Genomic DNA, 10,919 nt, shown 5'->3' on the forward strand with positions numbered 1-10,919 from the left:
GGATGGAGCACTTCGCTGGTGACAGGCCCCAAACTTGACGCTGCAAGGTCCATACAAACTGGGTGTTTGTGGTGGCTGGGCCAGGCTCACACAGTCCCTCACAGCCCTTCTCTGCTGAGAACGGGACAGACCAGGCCACAGCAGGTGTCACAAAGCAGGTTCTGGAATTACAGGGTCAGAGCATCCCACTGGCTCCAGAGTGCAGGATAGACCATCAGTAATTGGGACAGAGCCCTCACGGTGGTGCAGAGGGAGGTGAGAGGGTCTGTGGCCAGGCCGCTGGGGGTGGAAGGGAAGGGGAGTGGATGGGCTCCAGGCATGGGCAAGAACTGGCTCTGAGGGTGAGGAAGATGAAGGCGTCACGGCTGGAGCACCTGGGAGGAGGCATTAGCATTCAGAGTAGCAGTAGAATGTCAGGACCCAGACTGGGGCAGATCAGGTCCGTGGAGGGTAGAAATCAAGAATTCAGTTTGGGACACAGGAAAGCCAAGAATCTCATTCAGTTGGTTGGATTTCATGAGTCTGGAATTGAGGGAAGAAGCCAGGGTGGGAGATAGAGCTGAGATGCCATCAGTGAGTGTGGTATCCAAAGCCATGGAATGATGTGCTCACCTGGGCAGAGGATGTGGACAGAGGGTGAGGACGGAGCCCGAGGCCCCCCAACATTAGGAGGGAAAACAGAAGACAGGAGGCTTAGGAGGGGGTGGCCAAGAAACCAGGCTTGAGGAAGAAAGGAAAATCCATTGTAATTAATTTAGCCCCATGCAGTGGCAAAGGGTCATTGTTCCCCTTGCACAGATGACACAATGGAGCCAGAGAGGTACAGTGACTCCCCCAAGGCCACACAGCAGGGAGACAAGGGACTCCTCAGACAACCCTGGTAAAAGCTCAACAACTTTTACTTTGGAGTAAATTATGAAATTCCATAATTTCAGCTCCAGTATTTCAACTGACAAAATTACATGGAATTTAAAGCCCAGGGCTGCTGATATCAGTTTGTTGGAAGGTTATATACTTATGTTTATGCTTATATTTAGACTACCTTCCAATTTAACAACCAGATGACTTTTATTGCAAAATTCATTTACAATTATCGGGGTGCCTGTGTGGCTCAGACTGTTACGTGTCCAACTTTGGCTCAGGTCATAATCTTGAGGTTCAGATCACGATCTCAAGGTTCATGAGTTCGAGCCCCGAGTCAGGCTCTGTGCTTGACAGCTGAGAGCCTGGAGCCTACTTCAGATTCTGTGTCTCCCTCTTTCTCTTCCCCTCTCCTGCTCACACTCTCTACCTCAAATTAAATAAACATTAGGGGTGCCTGAGTGACTCAGTCAGTTAAGCTTCCGATTTCAGCTTCGGTCATGATTTCACAGTCCATGAGTTCGAGCCTCACATTGGGCTCTATGCCAACAGCTTGGACCCTGGAGCCTGGTTCAGATTCTGTGCCTTCCTCTCTCTCTGCCCCTCCCCTGCTCTCTCTCTCCCCCCCCCCCCTTAAAAATAAATAAACATTTAAAAAATCTTTAACAAATAAACATTAAAAAATGTAAAACTATATGTCCTCAGGTTCATTTAATGGCTAGCTTCAAAGCTTCTGATCACTGGTTTGGGTTGCTATACATATTCCACCTTCCCCTTTGTTGAAAGAGTGGGGGGCGTGGTTTGTGTGAGAAACGACATGTCTGGCATGGTCTGTGATTCAAGGATGTTGAAAGGCATGGTCATCTGTACCTAAGGATATCCCCCTGAGCCCTCCCTGAATGTCCTGTGTGGACACATGTGAGGTGTGTGTGCCTTTAGAAGCCTCCCATTCCACTGCAGCCAGACCTGGCCTGGCCTCCCCACCTGCCCCCCTCACAAATCCTTATACACAAATGCTCATCGCAGCATTTTGTTGTTAGAAACAACCCAAAAGTCCATCAAGGGGTGCTTGAATAAACAAATTATGATATATTCAGGCAACGGAATATTATTCATCATAAAAGGAATGACATACTGACACATGCTACCATGTAGATAAACTTCAAAGACATTATTCTGAGTGAAAGAAACTAGCCACAAAAGGTGACAGGCTACATAACTGCATTTATGTGAAATATCCAAAATAGGTGAATTTACAGAGAGAAAGCACACATTTGTGGTTGCTGAGCCCTGGGTTTGGGTGGGGGAGGAAGGATTGGGGGAGTAACTGCTTAATGGGTAAAGAGTTTTCTTGGGGCGTCTGGGTAGCTCAGTCGGTTGAGCATCTGACTTTTGATTTTGGCTCAGGTCATGATCCCAGGGTCATGGGATTGAGCCCCATGTCAGGGTCCATGCTGAGCATGAAGCCTGCTTAGGATTCTCCCTTTCTCTCCCTCTGCTCCTCTCCCCCCGTTGTGCGTGCTCTCTCTCTCTCTAAAAAAAAAAAAAAAATTGAAAAAAGAGTTTTCTTTGGAGATGAATCAGATGTTTTGAAACTATATAGAGCTGGTGGTTGCCCGGCACTATGAATGACCTGTAAATATCACCAAAGGAAAACAATTCAATCCAGATAAGACTGCTAATGGATGACCCAGACCCTTCAGGGTCACTGGATTAAGAACCATGACCAGCTGATGTGCTTGCTGAGGGAAAAGGAAATATAAAATGGATAGTGGAAGAAGGTAGTTATAAATATCAGCTACAACCATGTGACCAGTTATACAAACAAGGATTGTAATTATCATGAGCTCATTTTTTGTGTTATGAACATGTTTGTTTATAAAGCTTTGTTTTCTTCCTTCTTATTCCCTTAATGTAAGAGAAGATTTGTTGACTTTATACCATAGTATTTAAGCATTTTTTCCTTTATATCATTGTATTTTAGTTACAGATGCCAAGAAGAAGAATATTCATCACTTAAGGACGTTACCTCTTCTTCTGGGGGAGAGATTAGCACATTTTTGGTTTGAGGGATAGATGTGTCACGTTTGGTGGATAGAAGTATGATCTTGTTATTATCTTTATTTGAAAATTAAGTATGGTTTAAAGAGATGCAAATGGGTCCCAAGGTGACAAAGGGGTGGATTTGTGATGCATAATTTTATATGTCAATTTGGGTGGGTCAAACATTATTCTGGATGTTTCTGTGAGAGTATTTTTTGGATGAGATTCAAACTGGTGGACACTGAGTAAAGCATATTCTCCTCCATAATGTGGGTGGCCCTCATGCAATCAACTGAAAGCCTGAACAGAACAAAAGACTGACCAGCAGATGGCCTTCACACTTGAAATGCAACATTGGCTCTTCCTGGGTTTCCAGCATGCTGATCCATTCTATAGATTTTTGACTTGTCAGTCTGCATAACTGTGTGAGCCATTCCTTAAAGTAAATCTTTCTCAATCTCTCTCTCTCTCTCTCTCTCTCTCTCTCCACACAACACACACACACACACACACACACACACACACACACACACACAAATTGGTTCTGTTTTTGTGGAGAACCCTGACTAATACAATATATTTCAGTTTTCTTGGGCATATACCTAACAGTAGAATTGTTGGATCATATGATAATTTCATATTTCACTTTTATTTTTTTATTAAAAAAATTTTTAATGTTTATTCATTTTTGAGAGAGAGAGACAGAGTGTGAGTGGGGGAGGGGAAGAAAGAGGGAGATACAGAAAAAATTTAAAAAAAAAAAAAAAAGAAAGGTGCAGGGCGCCTGGGTGGCTCAGTCGGTTAAGTTTCAACTTTGGCTCAGGTCATGATCTCATGGTTCATGGGTTCAAGTCCCACATCAGGCTCTGTGCTGTCAGCCTGTCAGTGAGAAGCCTGCTTCAGATCCTCGGTCCCCTCTCTCTCTGCCCCTCCCTCACTTGTGCTCTCCCAAAAATAAATATTAAATAAAAAGGGGCAAGAAACTTGGATAAAGGGAATATGATGAAGGGTTCATGTCACTGAGTTATGAAGACCACACAAAAGCATTTCAGAGTGAGAGCAGGTGGTCACACTGAGCTGAGAGAGACAGTGGTGTCAGGATCAGTCCTGTTCCCAGGTGGACTGCTCTCAGCTCTGTTGGTTTACCTGCATTCAGATCCTCTTACCTGAAGTATAAAATATTAATGTTCTGGGGGGAAAATCTCAGATGAACCAAGAAACTTTCCATAGGGGGTGAGCCAGTCTGTGGGCCACAGGGAGTCTGGGTGGCTCAGTCGGTTAAGCGTCTGACTCTTGATTTCAGCTCAGGTCATGATCTCATGGTTCATGAGTTCGAGCCCCATATCAGGCTCTGTGCTGACAAATTCTTGGGATTCTCTCTCCCTCTCTCTCTGCCCCTGCCCTGCTCTTGTGCTCTTGTGCTCTTGTGCATGCTGTCTCTCTCCAAATGAATAAGTAAACATGGAAAAAAAATAACACTGCGTTGATCTGCAATACAAAATCATGTGTTGTAGCAGAACGCATTTCTTCACAAAAAATTGTCAGAGCAGAAAAAAGAAAAGCTTTTCATTTTATGAGGCTAAAAAACATAGCTAGAACAAGAAATACAATTTTCAGCCAAACTAAGGAGCATAGACACCAAAATCCTAGTCAAAACATTTGTGAACTGAAATACTTAAAAACATCATAAGCATGTCTGGTTTGTCCCAAAAATGCACGTTAGCAGATTAACGACTTAAAATTTATTAATGTAATTCACTGCATTAACAGATTAAAGAAAAAAAAAAAACCAGGATTATCTAAATGGATGCAGAGAGAGCATTTGATAACATCCAATATTCATTCATGATTTTAAAAACTTAGTAATCTAGGGATCTTCTTTAGCCTGAAGAAGCTAGCTACCAAAAGCCAACAGAAAATATTGTACTTGGTGATGAGTCATTTTGGGTACTTATTTCTTTTAAAATCAGAACAAGACAGTAATTCCAATTATCATTCCCTCTGAGGGGCATTAGTCAGTGCAAGAAAAAACAAGCATGACTGAATTAAAAATACACTCATCATTTGCAGATATGATTAACTACTGTATTATTTGGTGTCCTGCAGAGAAATATATATATATATATATATATATATATATATATATATATATATATATTATATGTAGTCTGAGGTCTCAGAACTTGTAGCGCCCATGGCATGAGTTCCAGACAGAAGGCCAGGAGGCTTAAGATCCAAAAAGAGCTGATGTTTCAATTCAAGTCCAACAGCAAAAGACCAATGTCCCAGCTCAAGGAAGTCAGAAGCTCCCTCCTGGGAGGGTCAAACTTTTTGTTCTCTACAGGCCTTCAACTGATTGGATGAGGCCCACCTACATTATGGAGGGCAATCTGCTTTACTCAGTCTACCAGTTCAAATGTGAATCTCATATGGAGACACTTTCACAGACATACTCAGAATAATGTTTGAGCAGATATCTGGGCACCCTGTGGCCTAGTTAAGTTGACATACAAAATTAAACATCACCAACATCACCCCTTGTCTACTTGGTACCAATATGCACCACCCTAAGCCATACTTAAGCTCTATATAAAGGCAATAACAAGGTCATACTTCCACCTAACATGATACAACTATCTTGTATGTAAGCAAAAACTCCCTAACCCCTTCCCCAGAAGAGGAGGTAATAGTTTTATTTTTTATTTTAAAAAAAAGTGTGTTTGTTTATTTATTTAATTTTTTTTAGGGACAATGACAGGGGCCACATGTGATATTATTTGTTGATGTAGTAATTTTTTAAGGTTTATTTATTATTTTGAGAGAGTGCACAAGTGGGGGAGGGGCAGAGAGAGAGAGAGAGAGAGAGAATCCCAAGTAGGCTCTTCACTGTCAGCATAGAGCCCAATGCGGGGCTCGAACTCATGAACTACAAGATCATGATCTGAGCCAAAGTCAGATGCTTAACCAGCTGAGCCACCCAGGTGCCCGTATTTATTTATTTTTGAGAGAGGGGGGAGAGAGCATGAGTGGAGGAGGGGCAGAGAGAGACAGAGACAGAGACAGAGAATCCCAAGCAGGCTCTGTGTTGACAGTACAGAGCCTGACACAGGGCTCCATTTCACAAACCGTGAGATCCTGACCTGAGCCAAATTGAAGAGTTGGACACTTAACTGACTGAGCCATCCAGGTGCCCCAGTGTACTTGTTTATTTATTTTGTTGTTTTACAGTGAGAAAAAGTGTGAGCAGAGGAAAGGAGCAGAGGGTAAGAGGGAGAGAGAGAATTCCAAGCAGGCTCTATGCTCAGTGCAGAGCCCAACTTGGGAGTCAATCCCACGACCCTGGGACCATGTCGGGGACTCAACCAGCTGAGCCACCCAGGCGCCCCAAGGAGGTAATGTTTTTGAGTGATGTTTATGCTTCTCCTTAATATCCTGTCACATAAATACTAAAAGCCATTAGCAGTTCTGTTTCAACTGGGTTGTTGTAGTTTTCCATTGACTTTAATCACAGGGCATGGCAATACTAAAGACATCCTAAGGGGTCACCTGTATTCCAAATGTAGTCCTCCTCTTCTCCACTGTGGAGCAGCTGTCCATTTTCCCTGAGGTACTCAGGATCAATCACCTCAGCCAGCATGGTGACTCTCTGTTGATTCAGAGGCATGAGGATTCCAAAGTGGCCATAGTTCAGTGGAATTATTGCTATGTCTCCAGGTGGAACCCTCCCACTCTCTGGAACTAAGACCTCTGGCCCAGCAGAACACGTGGTTGTGGGAACAGGAGGCAAAAATTTTGCTGGTGGGTCACTAGGGGTATTAGTGAGTGATGCCTCTGTTTCTACCCCTTGATTCCTGGGCTTAAATCCTGGCTATGGTAGCAATATTACTGTTTCTTGGAATGGGTTAGAGGAAGACTAGGTCACCCACCAACCTCAAGAAATTTCCGTGTGATGAGGTACATTGATAACTACCACACAATCTTTTACCCTACGCCACCTCCCTCTTAGGTATCAGTTTGGCTCTGAGAGACCCAAAGGCTTAGTCAAAGAAATGGGATCCTTAAAATTCTAAAGAGTTAAGCATGCCACCTTCCAGGACACCTGCTTAAGAACTAAGGTCCCACAAGCTCTATATATCTATAAAAATGGCCAAAAATCTTACTAAAGAAAACCTAGAATTTCGTGTCCCAAGAACCTGGCTTGGTAGCTGTCAAAGTGGGGAATCCCAAAATATGACTAGACAGAAACATGGGTTGAACTAAGTTTGTGGCTAAGGGTACCACCAAACTGCTGCCAGCCCTCAGGGAAAATTACAACCTAGAATGACAATGGGCTTTATGAGGAATGTTCAATCTGATAAGTTCATTTTAAGAAATGCACTTGAGGGGCGCCTGGGTGGCTCAGTAGGTTGAGCGTCCCACTCTTGATTTTGGCTCAGGTCATGATCTCACAGTTGTGAGATCAAGCCCTGTGTCAGTCTCTGCACTGGGCATAGAGCCTGCTTGGGATTCTCTAACTCTCTGTCCCTCTGCCCCTCCCCTGCCTTCTCTCTCTCTCTCTCAAAATAAATAAATAAATAAATAAATAAATAAATAAATAAATAAATAAAAGAAATGTGCTTGAAAGCAAGGGTTCCCGAATCAACAAACAGAATGGGATGGCTATTTTAATTGGCAAGCAGAAGGCTCCAAAGGGCTTCAAAATTCCTATGTAGCTTCATTAAAAGATTTCTTGCCAAAGGCTAATGAAACATTGAAGATATAAGACATCCCTAAAACAAAAGACCTAAACCACAAGACTCCTACGGCTCACCTTCACCCTCCTTTATGTGAGTACTCAATTCTAGTAATCTTCAGTCTGAATTGTCTTTATAAGACCATAAACAAAAGTCCACCAAGTTAGTGGCCTTATGGACATCCCCATATCCATCTCCAAAGGATGGCCCCTGTATGGGTCCCTCTCAGAGCTGATAGGACTCAGGGATTTTTCTGGCCTACTGCTATGTTATTCCCTTAAACATCCAAGGAAAAAATAAAATTAAAATCAATGAAATATTTTGCCCAATTCTGGTAAACTCTGCTGAGTTACATCCTCTACTTTTTTTTTTAACTATTTTTAAAATTTTATTTGTTTTGAGAGAGAGAGAAAGCAAGTGGGGAGGGGCAGAGAGAGAGGGAGAGAGAGAATCCCAAGCAGTTCTATGCTGTTATCATGGAGCCCGACACTGGGTTTGATCTCATGACCTTCAAGATCATGACCTGAGCTGAGATCAAGAGCCCGAGGCTTAACCGACTGAACCACCCAGACGCCCCACATCCTCTATTTAAAACCCCACTCAGAGCCAACAGTTGGGGTCCTGGGAAAACTGGCAGAAGCCAGCTACGGGTGAGGATTTGTACCAGAATCAGCTGTCCTAGATCTGTCTGTAGTACCCAATAGGGAGAAACAAATAAAATTTCACATTGTCCTTTACCTTTCCAAATCCAGGGCACTGGTTATTGATCTTTGTGAATGGCTCTGGATCTTGCGAAGATAATATCTTTTGCACCCTCTTTGAGGATGCCTCCTGGGTCCATGGGGTTGTTGAAGGCTGCCAGCAATATTTACTGCTTGTCCAAGCTGAAACCTGACAAGGTACTTAAAAGGACTTAATAACTCTATGATCAGAAATTTGGCCACATTGGAAGCTGACACTCAAAGCCCGATAGAAATCTTTTTAGGACTTTCCCCCTAAGTAAATAGAAAATAATGCAATTGAGTGGGTGAGTCAACTTATGACGTCATTTAGGCTACAAGGCAATTCTTGGGGGGAGTTGAGAGCAACTGTTTTTTCTTTTAGTTTTTTAAAAAGGTTTATTTATTATTTTGAGAGAGAGAGAGAATAGGGGAGGCGCAGGGAGAGAGAGGAAGAGAGAGAATCCCAAGCAGGCTCTGCACTGTCAGCACAGAGTCCAACGTGGGGCTTGAACTCACTAACCGAGAGCTGTCAGACACTTAACCGACTGAACCACCCAGGGGCCCCAAAAGCAACTGTTTTTACCTCACAGATCCTTGCAAATCTGGAGATGTGGCTCCAGAGGCAGTTCAAAGCTCACCTATCCTTTTGTACCCATCCCCAAGCCTCCCCTATTTATCTTAATAGGCTTGTAACTTGCATTCTTTCCCTGTGCCCTTAAGAGGTAAAGATCAAAGCACAAACTTTGGGAACGTAATTCTTATCGGAAGAAAAATAAACGGGGGAAATTCATTTGAAAGAGCTTTAGCCATCTGAGCAGGTGGCTTTGACTTATTCCATCTGCCAGAAAAACAACTGAGATCCAACTTCTTTTATAACCAGTAAAACAGAAGCTCGAAAATCTCTGTTTACGTCTGTCTGCATGTTTATGTGTGTCTCTATATGTGTGTTGTAGATGTGCGGTATTTTCTACCTCTAGATGATATTATTAAAGTTAATTTGTGTTAGACTTGTCTTTTAATGATTTAAATACATAACCACTGACATAAACTTACTAGTCATAAAAAACTCTCAAAAATATAATAGAAACTAATGCACAGGAATTTCAGGTTCATGTGATCTGGGAAAAGTATTTGGTGTTAAAGCTAGTTTCAGTTTGTTGGTTTATTCAAAACAGGTATGTCTTTTGGTTATCAACATTAAATACAAAACTTTTATTGCACCTGAGTGTACTAACCAAATAATTTATTTCTTATAAGATCTTTCAGCAAGAAAAATAGTTGTGGGGGTAATGGCTGACTTTGTCTAATGTTTTTTTTTTTTTAATTTTTTTGATGTTTATTTTTGAGAAAGAGAGAGACAGAGTGAAAGTGGGGGAGGGGCAGAGAGAGAGAGAGAGAGAGAGAGAGAGAGAGAGGGAGACACAGAATCCGAAGCAGGCTCCAGGCTCTGAGCAAGCTGTCAGCACAGAGCCCAACATGGGGCTTGAATTCAAGAACTGTGAGATCATGACCTGAGCCAATGTTGGAAACTCAACAGACTGAGGTGCCCCTGCAAATTTTTATTGTGAATGAATGTTGAATTCCATGACACTTTTGCATCTATGTATAGGACTTTGTGATTTTTTTCCCCTTTGATCTTTTAAGATGGGCGATTACATTAATTGGTTTTTCCCCAGGTGTTCTTTTTCTGAAATTCAGGTTTTTTGAAGCACAAGTTACCTATAGTAAAATACACCCTTTTTAGATATACAGTGTGTTGATTTTTTGGCAAATACATAATCACGTCACTATTAGAAAAATAGGGGTGCCTGGGTGGCTCAGTCAGTTAAGCCTCCAACTCTGTCTCAGCTCAGGTGATGATCTCGTGGTTCATGAGTTTGAGTGCTGCATCAGCTCTGTGTTGATAGCGTGGAGCCTGCTTGGAATTCTCTCACTCTCTTTCTCTCTCTGCTCCTACCCCACTCATGCTCTCTCTCTCTCAAAATAAACTTAAAAAAAAAGCTATAGAACATTCACATCACCATAAAAAGTTTTCTTGTGCTTCTTTACAGTCATTCCTTTCCTCCTACTACTCCCTACATGAGGGAGCAACTGATTTGACTTCTGTCCCTTACAGTTTTGCCTTTTCTTGTATACTATGTTTAAAGGAACACACAAGGGGCGCCTGGGTGGCTCAGCCAGTAGAGCATGCTACTGACCCTCGATCTTGTAATTGTAAATTTAAGCCCCATGTTGGATGTAGAGATTAAAAATAAAATCACTTAAAAAAAAAGATTTCCCTAGATAGAAGATTGTGTTGGTTGCAAATAAAGGTAGTTGTACTTCTTCCTTACCAATCTAGGTGTTTTTCTTTCTTTTTCTTGCCTTATAGCACAGACTAGCATCTTCACTAAAATAATGAATAGAAGCGAACATCCCTGCATTTTTCCTGAACTTAGAGGAAAAAACATTTCCACTTTTACCACCAAGTAGGATATTAACTGCAAAACCTACCACTAAATAGCCTACTGCCAACAGATGAAAAAGCACCATTGTGTTTTTAGTTTGACGAAGAGTTTTA

The sequence above is a fragment of the Panthera pardus genome, unplaced genomic scaffold (assembly GCF_024362965.1).
Source record: "Panthera pardus isolate Hobbes unplaced genomic scaffold, ASM2436296v1 HiC_scaffold_2, whole genome shotgun sequence".
Lineage (NCBI taxonomy): Eukaryota > Metazoa > Chordata > Mammalia > Carnivora > Felidae > Panthera > Panthera pardus.